The sequence below is a fragment of the Schistocerca gregaria genome, chromosome 1 (genome assembly GCF_023897955.1).
Source record: "Schistocerca gregaria isolate iqSchGreg1 chromosome 1, iqSchGreg1.2, whole genome shotgun sequence".
Classification (NCBI taxonomy): Eukaryota; Metazoa; Arthropoda; class Insecta; order Orthoptera; family Acrididae; genus Schistocerca; species Schistocerca gregaria.
The window spans coordinates 533,564,259-533,581,935 of NC_064920.1; positions in this window are offsets into that span (position 1 = coordinate 533,564,259).

Consider the following 17,677-nt stretch of genomic DNA (forward strand, 5'->3'; position numbering starts at 1 on the left):
TGGACCGTCTTGCACGTTACACAGTAGTGTAATGCCATCACTGAATTCTGGGCATTATTGAATTAAAACAATTCCAATGCAGCCATGTGAGAGAAAATCAGGCAGGCACATGCACTCAGGTTGAGTTGCACAGTCATGGTGACATTATAGAAAGGACATGCAATGATGGGTGCTGCTAATCAGTATAAATATCCTGTGTATCTAGTACAACTGCATGCAGCCTGCCACCACCTTCCATGACATTGCACCTACATCAGTGCCCAACATGCAATGGGCTAGGCAGGAGCTGAAGCCAGTCTGGGCAGCCAGCTCCACCACACCAGCTCATGATTCTAAGTCTGCTTCATGGACATAGGTGACACAATGTGAAGACATTACCCAGGTACTGTAGCAGTCCTCAATTTTTGCCTTGGAGGGAAGCAAATTGCAACCAGGGTGGTACTGCTACCGTCTAGCCCTGGCTACCTATGTGTATTTTAGCAGGTGTGCACATTACTGGCAATGCTCACTTGGGGCTGCGTAGTGCTGCCTCAGACATGCACAGCTGAGTTTTGGTAAATGGTGTATGCAAAGCGAGATACAGATGTCAAATGGCCATCTCACCACTGCTGTCTTCCAATGCCACTGGTATCACACGTGGACCATGCATCTGCAGAGGGTGAATCCAAGAATATCACTTCACTCTGTCATTGTAATCCAAGACAAATAAAATACGTTGTATGTTGAAGCAGAGTTTTCCTACTCACCCCTGGTCAGCAGCATTACATCCACAACCCATCACTCCACCACCTCTACACCATAGCAGCCCTGCTCACACCCAGTTTACTATAGAGTGGTGTCATAAGTACTTGTGAGCCTCGTCTGGCAATTGGTGCCAGCACAATCGATCACTATGCAGAACTGCTTTGCAACTACAGAACACAGTTTCATCAAACAGTGGGGTAAGTGAGCAGACTATTGGTTTTTAGGGTTGTTATGTCATGTTTTATGTACAAAGGGCATGGAGACTAAGTGAGTAGGGATTTGAGTAGTGTGCTTGTACAGCCAGGGGATCCAGCTGATCTTTCACAGTTCTGTGCTCATACAGAGGAACATTATTAATGACCTGTGAGATGTGGTCAGAGTAACTTGTGAGAGCATTTTGCATCATATACAGTTTCAGTGCAAATAATTTATGTTAACTGTCAACACCTCAAGTGTACAGTTAGTAGTGCACAGCGTCAGAATGGATGACGATGAGTTGTAAGACATAAGTGTGAATGGAGTCATATGAACTTTTGTGTGTGAATTTTGTATCCCTTAGTGTGTGCTGGAGACTAAGATTCAGCAATAGCAGATTCTCAAGTGCAGGTTATCATTAGTTGGGAGGTTGTTCAAGCATTGGTTATAGTATGGCAGAGTTGAAAGCAGATAATGTAGACTTGCATAACAGTCTTACAGCCAAGCAGGAAGAACTGGAATTAGATGAGGAACCTAGTCATTTATTAGACCCAGCCACAGCCAGTTTGATCAAGTCCCTCTCTGGAAAGCCGACTGACATATAATTTTCTTTTTGGATGAAATGTAGTTAGTAGCTAATAGGACAGTGGGAGGTCACAGGACCAGTTATTACAGGTGCCAAAGTTACAGTTAGTAATGGAAGCCAAGACACGTCAGATGTACAGAAGGACAAAAAGGAGCCCAGAAATTTGATGAATTGAAAAAATAGAAAAATGGCCTGCTACAAAGATACAAGAAGTTGGGTCGTATGTCAAGGAAGCATAATGAGTCATTAGAGAATGTTGCGGGTAGATAGTGGAAAGTGAATGCGCAGACATAAGAATTAGGGGAAAGTGATGAGCAAAATGCAGTGCGAAGTGGAACAGAGAAGATTGAACACATTTTTGTGGGGCTTGCTGTCTGATATATCTAAATAGGTGAGAACATGTGCCCCAAAGGATTCATACTCTGCGATCAGATTAGCCATGAACTTTCAAGAAATTAATGTAGTAAGAGGAGTAAGGGATAAGAGAGAAGTATTTTCCACTGATGTGAGGTGTCACAGATGTGGTAGAACAGATGTGCAGAGGCAATGTTTCCAACCTCGTTGTAGTAGGTGTGGTGTGATTGGATGCCACCAACATGATTGTAGGAATGATAAGGGGAAACAGGGGTCAAATGAGCAGGTATTAAACACAAAAAGGAACCTCAAACCCACCATATGAAGCTACCAATAAATTTTGATCCAATAAATACAGATTCATGGGTTCTAGGGGGGTTGTAGTATAGTGGGAATAGTGAAAGATAGAAAGCACAAGTTTTTATTAGACACAGGAATGCATGTTTCAGTAGCAAGTATGGACCTTGTGTGTCAGAGGTTATTAAACTCTCCACAGTATAATTTATGTGCAGTTGGAGATAATATGTGGAATTTTCAGGGGGGGGGGGGAATGCAGTATTTTAGGCAAAGCATAGAAGTTGTGCTCTGAGTAAGTGATAGTTATTGCATGATCTTAGGACTGGACTTTCTGACAACACAGCATGTCAAAACTGACAACAGGTAATATAGAGTTGAACTTAAGGGGACAACATACCAGCTAGGGGAGATGGACACCTGTAAAGTATAAATGCAAGGTGCGTTAATCTTAAGGGATGAACCACCTAAACTGCAGTCAGCAGCACAAAGGATAAACTCACATGTGCCGCGAGGTACCAGGAAGTTGCTCTGGGTAAATGCTGAATTGCAACGACCTGTTAATGCATTCTGCTTATACTCTGTCTCTCATGACATTGATGTCAGTGGGACATTGAGCTCTAATCCCCCCCCCCCCCCCCCATGCCCATCCCCGTTCTTCCTCCTCTCATCTCTCTCTTCTCATCTCCTCCCCTGCTCTCTCTGCCCATCTTATCCTCTGACCCTCTCTCTGTCCATTTCCTCATCTTCCTTATCTCTGTCATGTCCACCTCACCCCCTCTCTCTCTCTGTCCAGCTCCTCCTTCCCTGTCTGTCTCCATACATACACTCCTGCCCACCCCCCCGCCCCCCTCTGTCCATCCCATCCTGTATCCATCTCAACCTTCCCCAAGGTGTACCCATCCGCACATGTACCTCCCTGGAAAATGGGTCGATAAAGTAAGCCGTTTCAACTCCTACTACACACCTGTCATGCAGGGCAACCTAAATGTTTGGAACATGAAAAACGTTTCTTGCACTGCTCTACAAAGCAGGTTGATAAGGCAGGTCAGTCTATCCCAATACACATGTCTGTTATTCAGGGCAGTCATGTCATAAGCTGAGAAACTTGCCTCTACCTCCCTTCCTGTGGGACCTGTGAGGTTCTAACCCTGACAGTGCCTTGTGTGAGACAAGCAGTATGTGTGCAAAATTTTGCTGAAAAGAAAATGATGCAACACACTCAAGGACTATGTTCAGTGACACAGCATATAATATGTGCATATTGAGAAGTTATAATGTTAGTGTTTCATTTATCTTGATCATCGACTATCAGATGATCGTCAGGAGGGCTGTCTGTGCATCCAGTGTGTGACAACATTCCCTGCTTTTTTCTCTTCATTGATTATCCTCCGTGTTGATGTACTGGCTGAAAAAAATAGGAGGTGGAAGTGCAACTACTGACTAATGTAAATGATGTAGCTGACAGATGCAAAGTTGCATTTCACGGTCTTTTACTTTCACTGTTCGCAACCCCCTAATATTACAAAGTTATATGGCCAGTGCACTATTTACAGAAAGTAAAATTAAAACTTAACTCATTAAATTAACTGAATACACTGAGAAATAGGTTCTTTTTAACAGTTTCTTCTACTACATGAGTTAGGCTGAATTATTTGTTTAAATCATGAAATTAACAAATATCATTACACAAACAATACTTTTCACAAAATTGTTAATTACTTTGGAATTAATTAAGGGCTGGCTTTGCTAACATGTTTTTGAATAGAGCCAAATAAATACTTTAAGAATACTATTAGTTGTTCCTCCAAATGTTTTTAATTAGTACAGAATTTATATTTCTGTATAAGTCAACAACAGAATTTAAGTTACGAAACAATTACTGATTTCACCCTATAACAAAAGATACTAACTAGGTATAGTTGAAATAAATTAGAAAATCAATTACATACATAAAACTAGGCACAAAATTAGATCTGGTGTTATATTCTTTAGAACTGAGTGCCAACCTTTCCCAACAAGAGGGGAAGTAAAAGTTTCCCAGCTTGCTTCACCAAAAGTGTTTTGATTCTGCAGGCACGAAGAGTGCTAAGCTTACAGGTGAACAGTGTTTGCAACAACCCTTATAGGGTTACCATGCTCCACCAAGAGTACATGCTCTTGTTGAATGAACAGCTTCAGCCATTTGAATTGGGTCACATTGTTGGCCAGCAGCAAGCAGGATAGATGTATCAAAGGATTGCCATACATGTCGGGCACAATGTATTGGTGGTGTGTCACCGCCTACAGCAGTGGTCTGTGGAACATTACCACACCTGTAGAGCTTGTTCTGGATGTCTGCATTTTACAGACATATGTCAAGATTGGTGCATAGTGCTAAAGAGTGGTGGCAGACCAAACATCATCTGTGGAAGAAATCTGGGCACATGCTGTGTCACCAAGAACCATTATCAATCGTCTACTTGCAGCAGAACTATGCATGACCACGTGTGCCTCTTCCCACGCCAATGCCGACATCACAACACCTCCAAGGAAAGGTACTCTGGTGTCTTGAAAGAGCTGAGTGGAGAATGGAATGACACTCTTTTGTCTTCAGTGATGAGAGTAAGTCCTGTATGCGTGCAAGTGATGGACATACACATATATGGTGTAGACCTGCTGTGCAGCATAGTTCAGAGTGCACTTGCCCATGGCATAAGGGTCCCACCCCAGGCTTTGTAAGGTGGAGGCCTTCAGTCACACTTGGTGTTTCTGTAGGGTGAAGTAACAAGTGCCCACTACAATGCGCAGGCTTTTATCTCTTTGCTACTGCCACTTCTTCAACATGAAGGTGATGTGCTTTTTCAGCATGACAATGCATGTCGACATACGGCTGCCATTACTCAAAGTGCTTTCATGGTATACAAGTGCCCCGGCCAGCAAGATCACAATATCTCTTGCAACTGAACACATATGGAACATGATGAAGTGGGAACTTACTCAATCTACAGGGCCTGCAAGAATCATTGCCAAATTGAAAAATTATGCAAGATTCTCAAGACAGCATTGGACACTTTTATGGATCTTTGCATGTGAGATTCATGCCTGCACTGTGGGCAGAGGGGTACAAACTATGTACCGATGTGACTCACTGGGTGGGCATCCTTTACTGTGATGTGTGTGTCATTTGGTCAGAATTTATCATGTACTCCTACAGTTATGAACTACCTGTCGCTTGTCAATAAAATGACATTGCCATTGAAGGTGCTGCATTTTTCCCAGCTGTGTATACATAGATAGCTAGATAATGCAGATATAGAATTGTTGTTGTTGTTGTTGTGGTCTTCAGTTCCAAGACTGGTTTGATGCAGCTCTCCATGCTCAGCTCATCCTGTGCAAGCTTCTTCATCTCCCAGTACCTATTGAAGCCTTCACCCTTCTGAATATGCTTAGTGTATTCATCTCTTGGTATCCCTCTACAATTTTTACATTCCACGCTGCCCTCCAATACTAAATTGGTGACCCCTTGATGTCTCAGAACATGTCCTACCAACCGGTCCCTTCTTCTAGTCAAGTTGTGCCACAAAGTCCTCTTCTCCCCAATTCTATTCAATACTTTCTCATTAGTTATGTGATCTACCCATCTGATCTTCAGCACTCTTCTGTAGCACCACATTTTGAAAGCTTCTATTCTCTTCTTGCCAAAACTATTTACCGTCCATGTTTCACTTCCATACATGGCTACACTCCATACAAATACTTTCAGAAATGACTTCCTGACATTTAAATCTGTACTCGATGTTAACAAATTTCTCTTCTTCAGAAACGCTTTCCTTGCCATTGCCAGTCTACATTTTATATCCGCTCTACTTCGACCATCGTCAGTTATTTTGCTCCCCAAATAGCAAAACTCCTTTACTACTTTAAGTGTCTCATTTACTAATCTAATTTCCTCAGCATCACCCGGATTAATTCGACTACATTCCATTATCCTCGTTTTGCTTTTGTTGATGTTCATCTTATACTTTCCTTTCAAAACACTGTCCATTCCGTTCAACTGCTCTTCCAAGTCCTTTGCTGTCTCTGACAGAATTACAATGTCATCAGCGAACCTCAAAGTTTTTATTTCTTCTCTATGGACTTTAATACCTACTGCGAAATTTTCTTTTGTTTCCTTTACTGCTTGCTCAATATACAGATTGAATAACATCGGGAAGAGGCTACAACCCTGTCTCACGCCCTTACCAACAACTACTTCCCTTTCATGTCCCTCGATTCTTATAACTGCCATCTACTTTCTGTACAAATTGTAAATAGCCTTTCGCTCCCTGTATTTTACCCCTGCCACCCTCAGAATTTGAAAGAGAGTATTCCAATCAACATTGCCAAAAGCTTTCTCTAAGTCTACAAATGCTAGAAACGTAGGTTTGCCTTTCCTTAATCTTTCTTCTAAGATAAGTTGTAGGGTCACTATTGCCTCATGTGTTCCAATATTTCTATGGAATCCAAACAGATCTTCCCTGAGGTCAGCTTCTACCAGTTTTTCCATTCGTCTGTAAAGAATTTTTGTAAGTATTTTGCAGCTGTGACTTATTAAACTGATAGTTCGGTAATTTTCACATCTGTCAACACCTGCTTTCTTTGGGATTGGAATTATTATATTCTTCTTGAAGTCTGAGGGTTTTTCGCCTGTCTCATACATCTTGCTCATCAGATGGTAGAGTTTTGTCAGGACTGGCTCTCCCAAGGCTGTCAGTAGTTCTAATGGAATACTGTCTACTCCAGGGGCCTGGTTTCGACTCAGGTCTTTCAGTGCTCTGTCAAACTCTTTACGCACTATCGTATCTCCCGTTTCATCTTCTTCTATATACTCTTCCATTTCCATAATATTGTCCTCAAGTACGTCACCCTTGTATAGACCCTCTATATACTCCTTCCACCTTTCTGCTTTGCCTTCTTTGCTTAGAACTGGATTTCCATCAAAGCTCTTGATATTCATGCAAGTGGTTCTCCTTTCTCCAAAGGTCTCTCTAATTTTCCTGTAAGAAGTATCTACTTTATCCCTAGTGAGATAAGCCTCTACATCCTTACATTTGTCCTCTAGCCATCCCTGCTTAGCCATTTTGCACTTCCTGTCAGTCTCATTTTTGAGACGTTTGTATTCCTTTTTGCCTGCTTCATTTACTGCATTTTTATATTTTCTCCTTTCATCAGTTAAATTCAATATTTCTTCTGTTACTCAAGGGTTTCTACTAGCTCTCGTCTTTTTACCTATTTGATCCTCTGCTGCCTTGAATATTTCATCCCTTAATGCTACCCATTCTTCTTCTACTGTGTAACCGTAGGCTTCTGCAGCCGTTGTCAATGTCAATAAAATTCTTCTGTGTTAGAGACCGCATTTTCATTTATAAAATTCCAACGTTTCGGCGTCTGTTGCAAGACGCCTTCCTCAGGGTGTGTTGCTAACTGCTGAATGAGCGCAAGTGTGGGTACATATATACTATGGAAGAGTGTTGTGATTGGATGTGAGGATGAGGAGGAAGGGTACTAGGAGTTCATTTTATTGGCGTTTGCATTGCGTCTTGTTATTGGTGGAAATAGGCGTTTTCCATTGGAGTTTCCTTTACTGCCTGCCATTGGTGGAAATCGGCGAATAGGAGACTTAGCGGCGACTGCAGCGTAGCGTTGTTTACTAACTGCCTAGTATCGACTAGGCCGCGTCAGCGCTCTGTGTACCTTCCTCCGCTGTGGCCTACCGCACGCCTGTTGCTTTGCGCGAACTGTCCTTCCGCAAAGCTGTCACAGCAGGCAGCCAAGACGCTGGAAGTCTGTACCCGTCTTCTCTGTTTATATTATCGGGTCGCTTGGCTATTTCTATAGCCTCTCTAATCTTCCTCCTCACATCCAATCACAACACTCTTCCATAGTATACATGTACCCACACTTGCGCTCATTCAGCAGTTAGCAACACACCCTGAGGAAGGCGTCTTGCAACAGACGCCGAAACGTTGGAATTTTATAAATGACAATGCGGTCTCTAACCCAGAAGAATTTTATTGACATTGACAACGGCCGCGGAAGCCTACTGTTACATTTAACGCACCTGTATGGGCAGGAGATTTACGCAAACATCAGGCAGCTTGAATCACTGAGGCTGAAAAGAGGTAAACTGCTGAATGATCTTGCGTTCCTGAAGAGATGTAGGGATGCCAATGTAGTACGAACATTTTTACGGCTGACGTCCCACATAAAATCGTACAAGGCCAGGAATATCTGTGCACAGGCCAGCAAAGCTTTATTGCGGGAAAGGATCCGTCACATTTGTGGTAGTCTCGACGTGAACAACATAAAACTGTGTGAACTGCACCTCTTTCTGAGTGGGAAACTGGATGAGGAAGAATGGCACAAGGTCGACAGGTTAACCTTCCAGCAAGCTGCCAGATCAAGTGAATGTACCACCAGTTGCCAGGTGACGAAGTTCTACACATTGCAACGAAAAACAAGAGATGAAGGACCAGTTTTGGATACGCGACGAACAGTGGTGAACCTCTCCAGCCACACCTTGAGCAATGCAGCCACAAAAGTTTTGGCGAAAGGGACGAACTATGCAATCGCACCAAAACTAGTACCGAAAGAAGACATTATCGAATCAGTGGAGGCCTCGGTACGCCAACTACCCCAACCAGAAGCAGAGAAGATCCAACAAGAAACAGTACGAGTCTTGGCTCACGCAAAGCCTCCGAAGCAAAACATCAGTAAAGAGGAACGTCAGGCCATCAAGGAGCTGAAGAACAACTCTCAGATTGTGGTAATACAGGCGGACAAGGGAAATGCCACCGTAGTGTTGGACACATTAGATTACGATAAGCGGATGGAGGATCTTTTGAAGGAACCCATTTACCATAAACTTAAGGGGGATCCGACGGTCAAGATAGTGAAATCGACGCAAGCGCTGCTGAAGCAAACCAGGATGAATTTTGACATGACCCGTAGACTCATTCCACAGGTGCAACAGGCACCAAGAATATATGGGGTACCAAAGACCCACAAAGAAGCCTTCCCTTTACGGCCTATAGTGAGTAGTATCAACTCGCCGACCTACAAATTAGCCAAAGAATTGGCTCCGAAGCTTAGACGTTTAGTGAGACATACAGATGCATACGTCAAGGACTCCACCCATTTTATAGCACTTTTGAAAGAGAAGCGTGTCTCTGATACGGATTTGATGGTCAGTTTTGACATGAAATCTTTGTTCACGAATGTACCCGTGACGGACACCATGAACATCTTAGAGGAACGCATGGCACCTGACATCAGCGAGCTAGTGCGCCACTGTTTGACGACCACCTATTTTAGGTGGAAAGGGGATTTTTACGAGCAGACGGACGGTGTTGCTATGGGTTCCCCTCTTTCGCCTGCTGCAGCAGACATTTTTATCCAAGCATTCGAAGAAACAGCACTCCTGTCCGCGCCATTACGCCCGGAATGCTGGCTACGATACGTGGATGACACCTTTGTTATCTGGCCACACGGAGAAGAAGAGCTTCAGAACTTCCACGAACATCTTAACCAGCAGCACAGCAAAATTCATTTTACCATGGAGATTGAAAAGAACGGGGTATTGCCTTTTCTCGACGTAGAAGTTTATCGTAAGCCAGACGGGAAGCTTGGACACAGAGTTTACAGGAAGCCCACCAACACGGACAGGTACCTGCATGCATCCTCCCACCACCATCCTATGCAAAAGAATTCGGCCCTGCGAACTTTAACTAAGAGAGCCTACAGGATCAGCGATGAATACAACCTGCAAGCTGAACTGCAGAACCTCAGGACCATTTTTGGAGCTAATGGCTACGACATGAGGCTGATACGCAAAACCATGGCGCCAAAGGAGGAGGGCAACAGGGAAATACAGAACGAAGCACAGAACACCGCCGTGCTACCGTATGTAGAAGGGGTTACTGAACGTCTGGGCAAAATTCTCCGTCGGGCAGGTATTAAGCCGATTTTTCGTAGCAACAACAAAATAAAAGACATTCTGGGCTCCACAAAGATAAAATTGACAAGTTTCATGCCGGCGGAGTTTATGAAATCGAGTGTGATTGTGGACTGGTGTATGTAGGTGAGACTGGGCGTCTAATAAGCACGAGGCTAACTGAACATGAGAGATATATCCGCCTCAAACAATATAGCAAATCGGTGGTGTCAGAACATCATGAGCAGTGCAGGATGAACATCGAATTTCGAGAGGCCCGAGTACTGGCGAAACAGCCGTTTAGTTTGAGGAGGAAGATTAGAGAGGCTATAGAAATAGCCAAGCGACCCGATAATATGAACAGAGAAGACGGGTACAGACTTCCAGCATCTTGGCTGCCTGCTGTGACAGCTTTGCGGAAGGACAGCTCGCGCAAAGCAACAGGCGTGCGGTAGGCCACAGCGGAGGAAGGTACACAGAGCGCTGACGCGGCATAGTCGATACTAGGCAGTTAGTAAACAATGCTACGCTGCAGTTGCCGCTAAGTCTCCTATTCGCCGATTTCCACCAATGGCAGGCAGTAAAGGAAACTCCAGTGGAAAACGCCTATTTCCGCCAATAACAAGACGCAATGCAAACGCCAATAAAATGAACTCCTAGTACCCTTCCTCCTCAACCTCACATCCAATCACAACACTCTTCCATAGTATATATGTACCCACACTTGCACTCATTCAGCAGTTAGCAACACACCCTGAGGAAGGCGTCTTGCAACAGACGCCGAAACGTTGGAATTTTATAAATGACAATGCGGTCTCTAACCCAGAGGAATTTTATTGACTTCTTCTACTGTATTTATGTCCCCTTTTCCTGTCAGTTGTTCCCTTATGCTCTCCCTGAAACTCTGTACAACCTCTGGTTCTTTCAGTTTATCCAGGTCCCATCTCCTTAAATTCCCACCTTTTTGCAGTTTCTTCAGTTTTAATCTACAGTTCATAACCAATAGATTATGGTCAGAGTCCACATCTGCCCCTGGAAATGTCTTACAATTTAAAACCTGGTTCCTAAATCTCCGTCTTACCATTATATAATCTATCGGATACCTTTTAGTATCTCCAGGGTTCTTCCATGTATACAACCTTCTTTCATGATTCTTGAACCAAGTGGTAGCTATGATTAAGTTATGCTCTGCGCAAAATTCTACCAGGTGGCTTCCTCTTTCATTTCTCTCCCCCAATCCATATTCACCTACTATGTTTCCTTCTCTCCCTTTTTCTACTGACGAGTTCCAGTCACCCATGACTATTAAATTTTTGTCTCCCTTCACTACCTGAATAATTTCTTTTATCTCATCATACATTTCATCAATTTCTTCATCATCTGCAGAGCTTGTTGGCATATAAACTTGTACTACTGTAGTAGGCATGGGCTTTGTGTCTATCTTGGACACAATAATGCGTTCACTATGCTGTTGGTAGTAGCTTACCCGCACTCCTATTTTTTTATTCATTATTAAACCTACTCCTGCATTACCCGTATTTGCTTTTGTATTTATAACCCTGTATTCACCGGACCAAAAGTCTATATAGAATTAGATATACTATATCAAGAGGTATGGTTTCCTGGTCTTTTTTCAGTGTAGACCTTGATTCATTCTGTGTACCTGAAGGTTCACTTCTTTGATAATTTGTATGGAACATGATGACTGGATGAATGACTGTCATCTGGTTACAGACATTGTTTTGCAGAACTTCAATATTTTTATATATCCTAACTTTTCCAAATGTTTGTTCATTCCTTCAGTTATTAATTTATTAATCGTTTTCTATAAATAGCTTCATGAAGGAGAACCTTTAAAGGTGTGGAATAAACAAAGAATACATTAACAAAAGACAGGCAATTGGTGAAAACTTAATCTGTACAATGTATGAACAAGGAACTAATACTATTTTGCATAATATTATTTTGTGTTTACTCCAGCAAAATGTAACCTTGTAAATTGGAGTCTATCAAGTCAGCAAAAAGTTTCAGTATTCTGGTATAAACACTAACCACAGGCAGAACTAGCCCCCCTTGGGAACATAAACTTATTGTAACCTCCTAAAAGATTTTATTTGTGAAACTGTCTCTCAGTGAGATAAATTTAGTGTGCTGCACCAACTCAGATGCGTACCTGATCACTTATTAGTGTGTAGAGTAACAGCTGTATGCTGGTAAACAAGTTGCAAACCACTCAATTACTAACTGGTAGGACTGATGACCTCAGAAGTTAAGTCGCATAGTGCTCAGAGCCATTTGAACTAACTGGTAGGCCTGTACACAGTGTTTCTCACAGCTGTTCAGTGTATTCACACAGCAAATTGCTATGACATCAGTGCATATGGTGGTGTCAAATAAGTGTAACAGCTTTTGTCGTAGTGTTGCATGAAAGATATGTGCAATGGGAAGGAAACACTGTAATGCTCATTTTAGTGTCACCCTTTATGAACACGGAATGAAAGTTTGGAAGGTTCCTCTGGGGTTTTGGAGTACCATGAAGCTTGTCTGCTGGATTTGTAATGTGGGTAGCTATCAGTCCTCTCAGACCAAGGCACAGTGTCAGCCTGATGTGTTTTCTACAGAATATTCTAAATACAAGTTTCCAAAGGACAATGCATGTTACAACTGACGTCTGTCCAGATGCTTTGTAAGCTGAGTGCAGTCGTGTATATATCAAGCTTGTTTAACATAATCTTTCAAAGTGTATTGTAACTTTAATTTATTTGTAATTATTATGATATCATTACATTAGTTACTATTAATTTAAATAAACTAAACAGTATTTCTCATATTATGCTTCATCTAGTGTTTACTTAACTGCTAATGTATGAAATGTACCAATATATGATTGTTAGAATAAGTAAGACATGACTTGTTGACCTCAAGTATCAGGCTGCCACATCTAAAGGCTTATAAAATTTTTTGTAACAATCTTATTTCATTTATCTGGTCTTTTAGAACTCAATTTATTATACTGATTCATATTCTGATAATTTTGTTTTGATCTTAGAAAGCATACAAATATCTATGAGCGGGTTAGACTGTTACTGATTGATAGCTGAACATAAAACATAAACAATTCTCATTTTGAAATTCCGTGATATCTTTTAGAAAAAGTGAAACCAGCTTCTTGTTAGTATTTATGGAATAAACTCATGCAAAAGTCAGGAACATTTTTCAACTAATAATCTTCATGATATAAGCGTTGTTACTGAACATATTTTGTGAATTTCAATACTAAAAGTCAATCACCTTATCTGTCAACAACACAAGCAATCTATGGTTGAAAATCATGAAAAAACAAGGATTTAATGTCAATGACATCGGTTTAGGTACACTCAGCAATCCTTTTGTTTCATGTATCTCCCAGAATTGGGACCTATTTACTAATGATTGCTTTCTCCAACCACTTAAATATTTTTATTATATTGCAACTAAATTAGCACTTGGCTGCTGTTCTGTATGGCTTGTTTGTGTAGCGTCTGCACATGATTAAATGTCAGTTTGATCAGTAGAATAACAAATTTAGAAAATGCTGTAAACATCTGTTTACTATAGTTTGACTGGTCTTGCAGTAAACGACATTTGAACTGTAACCTTTTTTGAGTGAAAATCATAGCTATGAAATGTACCTGTCAAACACAGATACAGATTCTGATGTGTAAGAATTTTCCCTGCATAACTAGTCTCATATAATTTCCATGCACAAGATTTGGCCATTATATAATGTATCAAGTTCAAACAATGGAAACATCGAGATGTGTCTTCTTCATAGTAAGTAACATTGATGCATAAAGCTTATATTGTCTGTTCCCTAGCTTCACTGATAATGCATTCCAGTTTCTCATTATTATTAAATTCTCATCCCACCTGATATATATAGTTTACAAGTTCATTAATACTATGAAACACTTCTCAAATTTGTCTGTCATAGCTATAGTTGACATAATACCTGTATAATTACAATGCCTGTGGAATATCTGTTTAGTTTCATTATCAGTGTTCCTTCCATTTGATGCACATAATTACTCATTTCCAATGCCCTTGTTCATTATTATTTCTATTTCTGCTCTACCATTGCCTAACCCTGTCTGATAAATTGTATGATCCCCACTCCAAAAATTTCACTCTCCTGTCCATCGCGTCTCTCTGGTTCCTCAAAATCTACCTGCATCATTTTCATTTCTAGCTTTAGGTCTTCTAGTAAAGCAAATTGCTTTAGTATTATAATATTCCATGTACTCAGCCAGCATAGAATTTTTTTGATGTCTAATACCAACAGGCCTGGTGGTTTAGTGGTAAAGTTCATGCTTGGAAAATGAAAGATCAGTGACGGAATCCTGGTGAGACCATAGAATATTTCAGCCTGCCTTTAACCAGGAATGTCAGATGATTCAGATTCCACATTAAACTTTATATCCCCTTTCCCTGGTAGGATTTTGAGGTAAGTTAGGGACACGAAAGTCACCAAAGTGATGTCCAGTTGAAGACTTGCATCAGTGAACTGCGCCTCATGGAATAATTGTACATCTAATAGCTCCATCCAGTAGTATTCCTCATCTGGGGATTGACATGAGGGAGCATTGTACCTCCAGAACATTTTATCCAGCAGGAGACTGTCAACACATTTTTAGCAGACTGCAAATACTAAGGAAGGTTTCCCATTTCCGTACACATCACAGTACTATAGGTAGCATATTAGTTGTTATGCCAGGTGACTTCCATCAACTGTGAGTACTCAAGGAACTATTGCCTTCCTCCAGAATGAAGTTTCTTTCTGTACTGGCCACAGCACAGAGGATTGCTGCTTCCTCTCTCTGAATTATATTGTTAATTTCCTGGCTCCATTAGCTACATAACTGTGAAAAAAAGACAATGAGTGTCCACAAAAATTATCCAACAATCTAAAATTAAACAAGAATCTGAAATTACCTTTTTTGATATAATTGATTAGTGAGTTTGAAAATATGTCGTGCTCCGAGAAATAAATTCAATGGGAAGTACAAGAAAACTTAAGAGTTTCTCAAATATGACAATGACTGTCTCACTTTTTAAAGAAGTATTACTCTGATATCAAAAAGGTACTTCAGTAGTGCACAAGAAGTTAATATTTTTATATTGTTAATATGTATTTTCATTTACCAAGCTGATCTTGTATGATTAAATCCACTGTACCCAACAAGCTAGGAGATAAAGTTAGAAAATACTTGGAATATACCAACAATTTCAGGTTGACTATGAAAATTAAAATCTTAAATATGGAAAAGAAGTCAGATCAATTAGAAAACTTTGTTGGATACCAACAAAACAATCAGCAAATTGTCATTGACCGACGCTCCTCAATTTGAAGAAACAAAAACTAAACTTTTAAAAACCCTTATTCAACTTTGGTACCATCTGTAACACCAATTTCACAAACAAAACTTCACTTATGATCACATTAATGAATTTCTTTCATTGTTTTCATGTCTTTTATTTGTTAATGTTAACTTGCATAATAAAAGTTGAACAAAATGTTTTGGAAGCTACCTTTTTTGGGGTTCTTTGGGTAAAATGTAAGCCTGGGCTAATGTTTTAAGAGTAGATACGCAAAATCTCCCAAAACAATACTCAAGTCAGCAAGCAGAAATAGACTGTTAACAGTATAGGATGAACCAAGATGGTCCTCATCTCTCCAGTCTGACACACAATCTGTGGCCATGCCAAATAGACTGGAGAATTTGTAACACTGTGACTGCATGTTGCACTATTTGAGACAGTCTACATTCCTGAAGAGGACATAATTCTGACCTAGAAATTTCACATTTGTTTTTTTTCTTTCTAATCCATAAAATGATATCCTTTCTTTTTTTCCAGTGAAGTATTTGGGCCAGTCATGTACATGGTCGTGTTCTTCAGATTCTACTACAATGACTCTGCCTTGCGAAACTCATTGTAGTTTAAGGAAGCTTTGTCTTCTCTTCATCGCTCCCCCCTCCCCCCAAGGCATACACTAAAGCACTGTTGTGACTGAATTATGCAGTAGGCTACTGGATGTCCCTGTGAACTGGGACAAATATCAGGAATGCCATGTTTACTTTGTGTTGGTTGTTGTAACTGCAGGTCATTAATGGCTGTACGAGGATGTGACATACAAATTTTAGCAATATTTTGTAAAGCTTCTTAATTTCCGTGATAGCAAAACAATGCCAAAAAACAACTGCATCGAGGAAATGGTACAGTGTACAGGACAGCTAGACAACCAAATGAAACTGTCATGCAGTGCTTGCAAAAGACACCGTGTTTCCTGCTGCATTCAGCAATGTTAGATCTGTAGTTCAGACGATCATTTCTAGAAAAGTATAAGAATTCTGTAATGAATAAAAATACAATAGATTCCAAGAGGGAGCAAGTTCTCCCTCTTCTCCTGCCATCTCACCCCCTTGCTGTAGACATCCATGCACGAGATCCTTAAAAGGCACTACCAGACAGACAGGGATGACTTAGGATTTTAAAGGTGTTACACCTTCATCACATACATTTTATTCTGTCTTGTGACAGGCATACGCTGGCCTTCCAGAAGCTGAACTGCTTCCTGCTTCGTACTGCAAAATGAAATGTCATCTTACTGTACCCGATCTCATTTGCATCAACTTTATTCACTCCAAAATGTTGAAAGCATCATCTCCTTTCCCATTTGCTTCAGCTGTGGCTGATAATGAGGAACATACGTATCGTTATTGATCATACGCACACAACAAAATCAAATCCTGCTCAGTTAGTTTGCTGCTGTCCACATGATGAGTGGTGTCGAATTCTGTCTTTGTGATCACTTAAAAGTGTGTTAAATGTTGTACAGTACAATACAGAAACCAAGATGAGTATTATGAGTAAATACAAATCATTAAGTTTATAAGATAAAATGAGAATGCTTGATAAAATCCAAGATAGTTCTTCAAAGAGTTTAGGATTGTAAAGTTCATTGTTACAGTATTAAGAAAAATCATAATATAGCTTTGGACCTTTTTTTGTTAAAAAAGGTGAATTAGCCAGAAAGTGGGCAAGGTGATTGTGCTTCTAATAATGAATGATGTAAGCAGTGACTGTTCGAAATATATACAAACACTGGCATATCAATCACGCAGGGTTTCAGTTTTTGGACAGTTTTTTGTGAGCCAGTTTTGTTACAGTTTTATGCAATAAATATGTAATTCTGGAAGAGAGCATCATGTTAACCTGACTTTCTTGAAATTTTTCTTGGCATCAGCAAATCATTAGCTACATTGCCAAAAATTTAGCAAGTTGCAGCTAACTGTTACATCCTGTTATACTTCACATGTTATATACCTTCATTTCATTGAATTTCATTTTATATTTTCATGTAAACATTTTGAAAAATATTTAGAGTTTGAATAATTTGACCTGAAACTCACCTCAATTAGTCCAAATCAGTAATCTTTCACTGTACATGTTTTGCTCATTTCCTCCACTCAGAAATTCCTTTATAGATGACAAATTGTCACTGATTCACA